This window comes from Sarcophilus harrisii, chromosome 3, assembly GCF_902635505.1.
Source record: "Sarcophilus harrisii chromosome 3, mSarHar1.11, whole genome shotgun sequence".
Taxonomy (NCBI): domain Eukaryota; kingdom Metazoa; phylum Chordata; class Mammalia; order Dasyuromorphia; family Dasyuridae; genus Sarcophilus; species Sarcophilus harrisii.
This window is the reverse complement of record NC_045428.1, coordinates 569,248,002-569,260,755: the sequence shown is the minus strand read 5'-3', so window position 1 is coordinate 569,260,755 and position 12,754 is coordinate 569,248,002. Positions and strand designations below refer to the sequence as shown.

The 12,754-nt window shown below is 38.3% G+C and overlaps 1 protein-coding gene across 1 annotated transcript in view; it reads left to right on the top strand.

Annotated features, from left to right (window-relative positions):
* The window catches only part of KAZN (kazrin, periplakin interacting protein), a 579,480-nt gene that overhangs the window by 185,720 nt on the left and 381,006 nt on the right, over window positions 1–12,754 (top strand). The window lies entirely within an intron of this gene.

Below are 12,754 nucleotides of genomic sequence, written 5' to 3'. Positions count from 1 at the left end.
GATAGCAGACTGAGAAGCACATATTAGGAAATAAAGATCATATAAAAACAAAAGACATCAATAAAAATAATATTTTAATAAAATACAAATATTTTATTAATTATTAATGTTGGTGAATAATATTAATTATTATAATATTCACATTATGTTAATATATTAACAACATATTGATAGATATATTAATAATTAACAAAATGATAATGAAATAAATAATAAATATTAATAAAATATAAAACCAGCTAGTTTTGATTGTCTAATATACACTTTTACATTTAATAGAATACTTTTATTAATTATTTTTGTGAAATGTTTGTTGATAATGTTTTCTTTCCTTATTGAGCTTCATTTATTTGGAAATCCATCATGTAGTTTGGTTTAACAAACTAAGAGCAGTTTCCAGTATTAATTTCTTGGGTCTTTGCCATTGTGGCAGCTATATAGTGGTTATCCAGAACCACATAGTCAAGGAGGAATTCAAACCAGTAAATCAGTTGGAGGGGGACCCCAAATTAAAAATGAGCCATATAAGGTCTGCCATATTTGTATTTATAAACCAGATGTCAACAGCCACTGTGGCTCCTTAGTGCAGAAATCATTTTTCCTTAAAAGAGAGCTGTGAGTTCTGCTGGGCCTCCCACGTTTATTGTTTTAGTTTCAAGGATCCCACTTTTCTCCATTAGTTACAAAATGCTTATGTCACTATGTAGGATCCTGGCTTGTGTCAGCTACCACCACTGGGTTCTCCAAGCTGCCAAGGCCTTCACCAATAAAGCATATATCTAAAGCCCCTTCACTCTGCCTGGCAAAATCACTGCAGCCTGGCAGACTTTCAGGGGAAAGAATATCGAATCTCAGCTCTCGACTCCCAACACCCCACACCCCCAACAACAACTGCAGCTCAAAAAATGGCATGATATTTCAGAGCCCTGATTCAAATCATAATGAATGCAGAGTGATACTGTAATAGTCGGTAATTATCAGGAATAGGTTACTGGCCAAATGAGCAGCTAAGAATGTGGGACTGGACGATTTCATTTGTAATAAGTGTGAGCTGATATACTGATGATTTGATTAGTCCTAATTATGCCTCAGCACCGATATTTATGCTTGTTCAAATTAAACTGCTTGCCTACCCCTCCAAGGAAAAGAATACATTTCAGGCAAGGCGCTAAGTGGTGATTTCCATTTCTAGCTCGGCTTCTAGGCTGATGTCAATGGGTTGTGTGTGTGAGAGAGCCCCCTACCAGAAGCCTTGCCCCTTGGCAGGAAGCATGAAGTCCAATCCCTTCCTCTTACAGATGACAAAACTCAGGGAAGTTAAGCAATCTACCTATTTAAACAAGCAGCAAAAGGCTGGAATAATATTTAAATTTGCTCTTTAGATTCACTCTGCTGCCAGCTACAGAGGAGGCATTCAGATTTCTTTGAGGAAACAGTGTGCCTCTTCATTCACCTAACAGCCCACCTCCTCAAAATTCTGTTGCAGTCCAGACCCAAGGGAATGTTTCTGGAAGAAGCGCTTATTCTCCGGGGGATCCGATAGGAGCCCTGGCTTGTTCTTTGAGCTGAGAGCATGTGAATTGTCCTTCAGAAAGCACTAGATTTCAACAGCTCTGCATTAGAGTCTTTTCTTTGCCACCTTGGGCAAGGCATTCTGCCTTCAGTTTCCCCATCACAAAATATCACAGCATACGGGCTCCCCCAAGCCCAAGCAATGATCTGAGCCCATAGATTACAGATGCTAATCTTCATGCGTGAGAGAGAATCTCCACACCAAGAGTTTCCTACTCATGGGAGATCAGAACATTATCAAAAAATACTACTACCTGTGCTACTTATTTTCAAGTAAAGAACTGATTCCCGGGTGTCAGAATATGTTGTGATAGAGATTTTTATTCAAATCTGGGTTAGATTCCATGGTGGCTGAGATCCCCTCCAGTTCCAGGATTCTGATAGATGCTGCAAGGTTATGTATTGGGAAAATCTAATAAGATCATGCATATTTAAGAACTCGGTATGAGAAAAAGCAATTTGGCTATGGAGCTAGAGGAGTTGGGCTTAGATCCTCCCTCTAATACTTATTACCTGTGACCTTGGACAAGTGACTTAAATTCTCAGTTTCTTCATCTGCAAAATGATAGGGTTAAACTAGAGGACCTCTTGGACCTCTGCCAGTTCTGCATGTAGGGGCCTGTAAATCATAAAACACTTCTATAAACATAAATGCAATATAGATCATCTTATCTAATGATATGTCATAATAATCACTGTTACTGACTTTCTTATGCTTGAGTTAAAAATCCAGGCTGAAGGTAGGGAGATAATCTTTTATCCTTGTTTTTATTTCTTTTTGGAGTCAAATATTCAATTCAATTTAACCAATATTGTGCCAAGAATTGTGCTTTGTACTGGGGTATAAATAGCACATAATTGTGTTATGATAATAAAAATGAAACAGCACTTACTCCCAGGGAGATTTCATGATGTTTTAGTGCAAAAAAGCTTTATTTTTCAGTGCAGAGAGCCCTCTCCCTCCCAGGGTCTTTTGGGAGATGGAGTTGGAGAAGTCACAACTGTGACTTCTCACTACTGTGGACAGAAATCTATTGGGATAAATGACATGTCTACAAAGAAGTAGGAGAAGAAATTGAGTGTGGTGGGGCAAAAGAGCAACCCAACCAAAGTATTCTGGGAAAAAAATAAGGAGAGACAGAAGGCTTTCGGATGGGGAGGTGATAGGAAATGGGATCAAGGAAGGCTGAGCTACACTGAGCTGGGCTTGGAGTAAGAGGATTTTAACAGGTAGAGATGAAGAGAGATTATGTCCCTAGTGTGTCAACAGAGCCTGGGCAGATATACATGCAGGCAGGAGATTGGAGGACAGCTTAAGAAATGGCTCCCAATCCAATTTAGCCATAACATAGAGCATGTGAAACAGAGTTTTATAAAATACAAGTAGAAAAGAATGGTGGACCCAGCTTATAGAAGGTCTTCTAAGCCAGGCAAATATTTGATCCCAAATTCATGAACCCCCCCCCAAAACACCTTCCTTCTATCCCATGGTAATAGATTACATTCCCAAAGTTCTGCTCTGTAAGATAGCTTACCACCTCCAGAAACCAATTAGGAATTCCCTTCTTTTCCTAAGATCTCCACGTATTTGTATTTTATCTTAGAGGTAATAGGACCGCTAGAACTTCTTGAGCAGGAGAATGACAAGGTCACATCTGTGTTTAAGTAAAATTATTGGGCAGCTGTATTATATATGAGAGGAAAGACCAGAAGCAGAACTGGAGGCTTTTATTCTAGGTTCTCTTCCCAGGTGCTAAGATGTTACTGTATTCATCTTTCAAGTCACAGCAAGATGAAGAGCAAGGACAGACTTTTTTCCAAAGGATTTAGAGAGTCTGCCTTTCATTAGCTCCTACATGTTGAAGCAGGGAGCTTTTCCTCAAAGGGGTAACAGCTTGATCTCTTGCCATTTAGCTATGTAAGTCTGAACAGCAGTGGCAGAGCCAGCTGGGAACTAGCTGATGTGGCTGGTGAGGCTTGAGGTGAATGCCTTGAGTTTCATATTGTAGAACTGCGGCGTTGAGGGTTTTTGCCAAGTATATATTACATGCCAGAGAGCTATGTCGATTTTCTGTCCCCTAGAAAGAAGGGAAGTCAGAATATAAAATGGCAGAGCTAACTAGCCTTTTAAAAGTGGAATTTTAGAAGTGGAAGAGATCTTAGACCAGGAATTATCAGAGCTAGAAAGAATACAACATTAGAGTTGGGGGATAGCCCGAGAGAGAATCATCCACATTGGAAGGAACCTGAAAATATAGAATGTTCACGTTGAGATGTCCCTTACAACAGAAGGACCACAGAAGTCCCTTCCAATCTAGCCCCTTAATTTCATAGTTGAGTTAACTGAGGCTCAAAAAGGGAAGCCACTTGCCAAAAGTCATATAGCATTTTAGTGGCAGCACCAACTGCTGCTGATTGGAATGAGCAAAAATATAAGGGGAGAGAAATCTCTCTGACAAAGTGTCATCATGATCCCAGGAAGGCATCTGTCTCCCATCCCATGGTGCCAAGTTAAATCCTGCTCTTCCAAACAAAGTCTTGCTTAGTGAGATCTGCTTATCACTTCCAGAAATGCCCGTGAGATGCCCTCAGCTGGGGATCCCCAACTTTGCCTCAGATTTCCACTTTTAGCACACTTTTGTCCAGGAGTTCTGGTCACCTCTCTCCCCCCACCAGTGGTGCCCTTTCGCCACACTATCCCCATCCCAAGTTCTAGCACTCTCCTTACACAGCTCTTACAGAAACCATTGTCTAGTACGTTAGATACAGTCTCTCCACGAAGCTGGCTTGGCGTTCATATGGATGCTACAACTTTACAGAATAGCTCTGTGACATCTCTGTTTTCTTTCCTTTCTTCCTTTTTTTCCCCTCTTAAATGATCTTCTTTGGTTAATCATTTAACATTTATTGAACAACCTCCAAGCTCCAAGTCCTATAAAGAAAGCTAGGATTACGGGCTGATTAAAACTGATTTTTGTAACAACCATGTCTGTTGTTATAAAACAGCCAAATTGAAAATTCCCATGGTTTATAGGAGCAGGTGGGTTTTTTTTTTTTTATTGGAATGGTTTGAGGTTTTTTTTTTTTTTTTTTTTACCTGAAAGGAAGACTTAATGTAAGAGTAACTGTAATACTAAAAAAAAAAAAAAAAAAAATCCTGGCCAAAGAACAATGCTGGGTTTGACAGCTCTATCTGGAAAAGAGAAGCTTGGGGAACTGGAGTGGAGAGATAAGGCTTAATCCCACAGGGGGGAGAGCAGCCAAACTCCTACTTTGCCTGTGATTTCATCTGGCTGATAGGCAGAGTTGGATAATTTGGTATTTCCCTGTTTTCCAGCCCCAGTAGACTTACTTATTAGTTTATAGTCGTAATTGTTATGCAAAAGAAATGGAAACTGAGGAAATGCCCAATCAGTTGCAGAGTGGTTGAACAAGTTGTGCTATTTGAATATAATAGACAACTATTGTTCTATAAGAAATGATGATCAGACAGATTTCAGAAAAACCTGGAAAGACTTACATGAACTGATGCCAAGGGAAGTGAGAAGAACTGGGAGAACATTGTACACAGTAACAGCAATGCTGTATGATGATCAACTATGAGAGACTTAGTTCTTCTGAGTAATACAATGATTCAAGACAATTTCAAAAGACATCCAGAGAAAGAACTTTGGAGTCTGACTATAGATTAAGGCATATTATTTTCACTTTTTAAAATTTGTTTTATGTTTTGTTTTTTTTATTTCTTGTAGTTTTTCCCTTTTGTTCTGATTCTTTCATAACATGACTAAGAAGGAAATATGTTTAACATGATTGTATATGTATAGCATATATCAGATTGCTCGGGGAAGGAAGGGAGGGAAGAAAAATTTGGAATTCAAAATCTTATAAAAAATAAATGTTGAAAACTATGTTTACATATAATTGGAAAAAATATTATTAGGTTAAATTTTATGCAAGAGTTGATGGCATAGTGTCAGGCCTGAAAGTCAGGAAGACCTGAGTTCAAATTCAGTCTTAGATACTACTAGCTGTGTGACCTTGGGCAAGGCACTTGCCCTGTTTGCCTCAGTTTCCTCAACTGTAAAATGACCTGGAGAAGGAAATGCAAACTACTTTAGTATCTTTGTCAAGAATACGCCAAAGAGGGAAATAAAAAGTAGGAAATAACTGAAAAACTATTGAACAAAAGGCTTAGAGAAGTAAAATAACTGACTGCCCAAGATCACATGGTCTATGGGGACAGGTGGTATTTAAACCCAGCTCCTTTGACTATAAATTCAACAATTTTTTCACTACATACTGTTGAACCCTGGTTTGGCCATTTACTGACCAGTGTGACTTTAGGCTTTGTGTGACTTTTATTAATGAGCTTTGGAAAAGATTGAGTGACTGACCAGAGATCATACGTTCAACAAAAGTCAAAGGTCTTCAAATTTCCTCTCCAAGGTGAACCTCCTTCTACCATTTTATTTGCCTTGGGGGCTTGAGGAGCACTTCCATTCAGAGTAGCACCTCACTGAGAGAAAGAATGGAAGGTGAAGGGGGAAAGTTGGGCAGTCAAGAAATGGGGAGGGGTTCCCCCTGTTGGGAGTCATATGAAAAGGTGCCATTCTGGAGAGTGCCATGTGCTTCCCAGTGGGCACATAATAGTCCTTTGTACAACAAAGTGGTCACTCCATGAATATAGGGCATATAATTGGCCCTGAACCAAGAGTGGAAGGGTGTTTATAATTGACATGGGAAGGTCACTTTTTGGCAGTAAACAGATGTTTCTGAGGGAGGATACAGGAATTTTTAATTGAACTGCCACAAAGGTGAATGTAGGGCTTCAAGTGATAACCAAGGCAAAGATAAATATGTCACTTAAGCATGGGAGAAAGTGACAGAATTGCCAAAGAAGTTGAGGATTCTTTTTTTTTAATTTGTTTTATCATCAGATTATAGGGGAAATGGAGAAACAGACTAGCTCTTTGTACTGTGACTTGAGCCTGATCAGATTGTATTTCATTTCTGTCATTGTACCCTTAGTACCTGCTAAAACACAGTGCCTAGCACATGGTAGGAAAGCAAAAGAAGGAAGGAAAGAAGGAAGGAAGGAAGGAAGGAAGCAAGGAAGGAAGGAAGGAAGGAAGGAAGGAAGGAAGGAAGGAAGGAAAAGAGGGAGGGAGGAAGGAAGGAAAATTTGAGAAAGAGAGAAGGAAGAAGGAAAAGAAGAAAGGAGGGAAGGAGAAAGAAAAGAAAGGAAAACAAAAGAAGTGAAAAGGAAAAAGAGGGAAAGGAAGGAAAAAAGAAGAATGAAAGGAGGAAGGGAGGAAGGGAAAAGGAAGGAGAAAGAGAGAGAAGGAAGGAAAGAGGAAAGAAAAAAAGAGGGAGAGAGAGAAAGAAAGAGGAAGGAGGGAAAAAAGAAAGGAGGGGCAGGGGAAGAAGGCACTGTGTGAAGCCCTTTATAAATGTTAAGTCATTTTATCCTCAAAACTACCTTGGAGAATAGCTCTTATTAATGTTATTTTTACACATAAAGAAACTGAGGGAGGCAGAGATAAAGTCAATTTACCTGTGGTACAGCTAAGTCAGTTTCTCAGACAGAATTTGAACCCAGATCTCCTTGACTCCAAATCTAGTGCTCTCTCTCCAGTTTCATATTCTACTCATAAAAAAGTTGCTGTCAGTGATCTCTAAGATTTTTTCTGGCTCTAAATATTATGCATAAAATGAAAATTCTATGAGTAAGTCCCCAACACTCTGATCTGAATACCCAGGCAACCAGTTCAGACAGTGAGCATAGATAAAGCTTGAGATTTCTTTCCTGAGGTTCGTGCTTCGAAACATTTTCTGTGTTCCTGAGAATCTTCTATTACAGAGTGCAATTTTTCCAGCTCCTGGATACTTAATGACTGCATCTGTTCAGGGAACCTGATTTCCCTTTGTAATTTCTGAATGATTTCAACCACTTTCCTCCTCTTCAAAAATAACAGGAGCCTAATGTACGTGACCAGCTGAGCACTTTGCAAATCTAGTCTTCAATTCCCTCCCCCACTTTTTTTGTCAATTGTTAATGGAAGAGGTGCCTGTAAAACCCTGTAAATTCTATGTGGTTATGTTCCTTTGTTAATCTGTAAAAAAAATGAATTAAAATCCACATAGAGACAGAGAAAGAAGGAAAGAATTGCAGCTATTATTGATTCCCTGCTGAAGGGTCTTGAGGCAGGTATTTGTCAACCTGCTACCTATAATAGACAGATCTATTGACTACTGTAGGCATGGATATAACACAGAACCACCCACCACTTACCAAAATGGATGGCATCTCCCCACTTTTGGTGATTCATATGGGCACAGAAGGAATTGAAAAGGAATGTCAACAATCACTGAACAAGAAACCAAAGGCCATAGGAACACAGATTGTGTTTTTGTTCATTGCTAACCATTGAAAACAATGAATGATATAGAGAGAAATTAATCTGGGAATAGGATGTGGATGTCTGCATCTCAGCTTCCAATATCGGATGGATAGATTCCTGACCAGAGATGGAGTATACTTAAGAATGTCCTGTACTTGCCAGGTGTCTTGAAAACATAATTAAAGGGGTTTAAACTAAAAAAAAAAAATGGGAAGAGGGAAGATTGCTTATGCCTTTGTATAGCTCCTCAAGTAGATAATAATGTGATACGATAGTAACTGAAGAGAGGGAAGTAGAGGAGTAACCATGATTCCACAAAGAAATTCATAGGACACAAAACCCAAAAAAGAAGCTAGTAGTAAAAACCCAAAGTCTCAAACATCTATAAATAAATGTTAAAGTTTAATTAACAAAATAAGAAGAGTAAAGCAAAGAGATAAATTTAATCTCATGACTAGACTGTATCTCTGGATACCGGGGAAAGTTGAGCCTGGAGAAGATTTGGGAGGAACAACATAGCTGTCCCTAAGTATTCAGAGGTCACCCATATAGAGAGGCAATTAGAATGTCCCATTTGACCCCAGAGGGCAGATCCAGAAGCAATGGAAGAAAACCATGAAGAAACAAATTTAGCCTTTGTGAGGAAGAAAGTTCCTAATTAGAACTGTCCAAAAGTGAAGTGGGTTACCTAGAAAGTACATGGATTTTGCTTTCTTGGGGGTCTTCAGCATCTGGAAACCATATGTATGGGTATGTTTTATTTTTTTAATAGCTTTTTATTTACAAGTTATATGCATGACTTTGCCAAACATTTTGTTCCAATTTTTCCCCTCCTTCCCCCCCCACCCCCTCCCCCTAGATAGCAGGATGACCAGTAGATGTTAAATATATTAAAGTATAAATTAATGTATGGGTATGTTTTAGTAGGGATTCATTTTGGATATAAGTAGGACAAGATGGCACTGAAGTCCCTTACCATTTTCAAATTCTGTGAATTCTGCCATTCAACTTTAGTTTTAATCTGTTCATCCAATCAATCAACCCTTCATCTGACAAAGTAAGCCTCTGAGCAAGGCACTTTGGGGATACAGAGATATAAGTCAATGTTTTTTCATTCAAGAAGTTCTCTAAAATTAATTATCTCAGGTCAATAGCCACTGTTCTACATGAGGCTCATGTGTTAGAATTACACCTCAGCGAATCTAGCCTAAAGGAGAAGAGAGAGTTATAATTATACATTTTGGCACCTAGAATGTGTAGCATAAAAGATACTCTATTTCATAAGATGAAATGTAATAGAAATGGAATGTAAAATCTTACTTAGATTCAAGAAATCTTATAAATTTGTAGAGGAAGCATGAAGAGTCAGGGAAAAGACCTGGGAATATTTGGTGGATCATAAGGGCAGCTGGATGGCACAGTGGGTAGAGCACTGCATTTGGATCAAAAAAAGTAATCTTCCCAACTTCAGCTTCTGAAGCCTTAGACATATACCAGCTGTGTGACCCTGTCACTTAACTTTGCTTGCCTCAGTTTCCTTATTTATAAAATGAGCTGGAGAATAAAATGGCAAATTATTCTACTGTCTTTGCAAAAACATGATAGAAATTACTGAATAACCACAATGGAAATTCAATGATTTCTTTACCTGACAAAATTTTAAAAGGTGAATTTAACCCTGATGCATTAAGAAAAATGTAGTTTAAGGGACAAGGAAGTGACAGTCCTGCCAGGCTGCTTCTCTAGTACTATATGCCAGACAATTGAGGACATCACACTTTGGGAAAACTACAGATAAATTGGACTCCCAAATCACACCCTTTGAAGATATTTTGAGAGGCAACCTGGTGAAGTAGAAAGAGCACTCTTTTTGGAGTCAAGAAGTTCAAAATTTCTTTCATCATTGACCACTTGTAACCTTAGGTAAGTCACTTAAATGTTTTTAAATGTTCTGTTTCTTTTTCTATAAAATAAGAGAAATGGGTTAAATTGTCTCTGAGGTTCTTTCTAGCTCTAGTCATAAAATATTAGACAGAAGAGAAAGCAGGGGGGATGGAATTGGAGCTCTCATAAATGATGTGAAGGACTATTATAGGGAAGAAAAATCTATTTGTTATGTTTGTTCCCAGGGGTATAAACAGGAGCAATGAGTAAAAGTTACAAAAAAACAAATTTAGATTTGACTTCAAATACCTCTGGAAATAGTGAGTGGTTTTCAAACAAAGATATTGGAGTTGTTGTCTATTGGAGGCAGTAAGGGGCACTGTATTGCACAGAGCACTGGATTTGGAATGAGGAAGACAAGTTGAAATCCATTCTCAGACACTCACAAGCTGCGTGACCTTGAGCAAAATCTGTGTCTGCCTCAGTTTTCTTCTCTATAAAATGAGCATATAATAACATCTCCTTCACAGGGCTGTTTTAGGGATCAAATGAGATAATAATTATAAAGAACTTAGCACAATGCCTGACACATAGTAAGAGCTAAATAAATGTTAGCTACTATAAAAGGCGATTAGACTCAATGACCTCAGAAATCCTTTTTGGATCTAGGTTTATGATCTCATGATCCAATTACTTCCAAAGTTCCCTCTAATTCTAAATCTGTGATCCTTTAATCCCCTCTATAAATAGGTATGTGAAGGGGGAAAGATTTGATTTAGTTCTCTCTTTTTTCTTTTTGTTTTTGTATAACAATTTGTTTTCTAAAATAGAAGTGTTAACTTTAACAAAACAAGAGTTAAAAATGATGACAGTTGGTCATGATGAGGACTTTTGATCTTTCTTGCATGTGTGTGTGTGTATGTTTCTGTTTTTATAGTGATGGCTACTTCACACAGGTCTAGTGGTACATTCTTTCTTATTCTGATTCTATTTCATTTCTTAAAAGTCTTCCAGTATTTCTATGTAGTCTTCATATTTGTCATTTCTTATGGTGTAATAACATCCCCCCACTTCCATATCACACAATTTATTCAGCCATTCCCCCATCAATGGACACATCAATTGTTTCCAGCTTTTTGCTCTTGTAAATAAAACCATTATGAATATGTTTATACAGATAGGGTTTTCTTTTTCCTTCCTATTACATCCTGAGGGAATAGCTTACTGCAGTCATATCAGTGGGTTAAAGGATATAAACAGTTTTGTAGTTTTTATTGAACATCATCATATTGCTTTCCAAAAACATTATGCCAGTTCACAGCTACCTACCCACAGTGGTGATATTTCTCAACAGCCACAATTCTATTGGGTTTTATTGTTTAAAAACATCTATGTTAACCATTTTAAAAGAAATGCCTGACTGATGACAATGGCCCTGATGCAGAGAAAAAAAAAAAAAGATAAACAATAAATAGTCAACTATGTTCTCCGTGGGCATCCACAAAAGGTCAAAAAAAAAAAAAAAAACATAAATACATCCCAAAATTCAGATAAATGCTATATGGCAAACTCTAATGGGAGACTATTTGTGATAGGATTCCAAATTTAAGAATTAGGAGGAACCAGAGAATTTCTAGGATTATTAATATAGAATTGGAGGGGACCTTATTGTTGTTTGTTTAGTCATTTTTCAATCATGGTTTTCTTGGCAAATATACTAGAGAGGTTTGCCATTTCTTTCTCTAAATAGTTTTACAGATGAAGAAACTGAGGTACACAAGGTTAAGAGACCTGCTCAGGGGCACACAACTAGTGTGTGTTTGAAATTGGATTTTAACTCAGGTCTTCCTGACTGGCCTGATGCTCTTTCTTTTGCACCATCTAGCTGCTCCTGGAAGGGACCTTGGAGGTCATTTAGTCAAAACCCTTCATTTTATAGATGAGGGAAATGAGTCTCAGGGATGCTAAGAACTAAGCCAAGGTCAAAAAAGTTCAATGGCAGAGCTGTATTTTGAACCCAGAGCTTCTGAATGGAGGAATCATTTTCCTTATCTCCCATCTGGCAATCTTCTTTTGGGATTTCAGTACCTTCTTTATCAGTTTCCTTTTGTGTTTTCCATTATTAGACTGTAAACTCCTTGAGGACAGGGATTGGCTTTTTCATATTCGTATCCCCAGCACTAACAGTATATTGTCAGCACTTACTAACTTGTGTCAAATCCCAGCTTCACGATTTACTAGCTGTGTGGTTTGGGCCATATGACATTATCTCTCTGAATGTCTCTTTCCCCTCTGCAAAATAGAAGAGCTTAACAATTCCTAAGGTCCTTTCCACCCTACCAGTTGTAGAAAAATCAGGATAAACAGTCATGAAAGGGGCTGCTATCTGCATCGCTGGAGGGAATACCTTCTTAGGCCCTGAGGATCATACTCTTGAATATCAGGTATCTTATTAGCTTACTCCCATAGCACAATGTTGCTCAAAGGTTTTCAATGGCCAGGGAATGGTTACTTGTTAAGCCAGCCTCTTCAAGCATCCTGTAGGTTTCAGAAGGTCCACACCACCCCAGATCTTTAGAACTTCCTGAAAGAAAAAAAAAGAAAGAAATCTCAGAAAGAAATAAGGGAAGGAAAGAAGAAGGAAGGAAGGAAGGAAGGAAGGAAGGAAGGAAGGAAGGGACAGGAAGAAATCTTCTCCCCTCCCAAAATGACGGGGCCCCAGTATTAATTTACCTGGCAGAAGTTTCAAGGAAATGCAAGATAAGGTGGTATCAGTATTAATTATGAAAAAGTGGTCTAGACTCTGAGTTTTTCTCCATCTGTCTCTCACACTTTATGATTCAGAAATGACCTTGCTTGTCAGTACAGCTGCCCTATTAGTGAGGGCTCAGGGA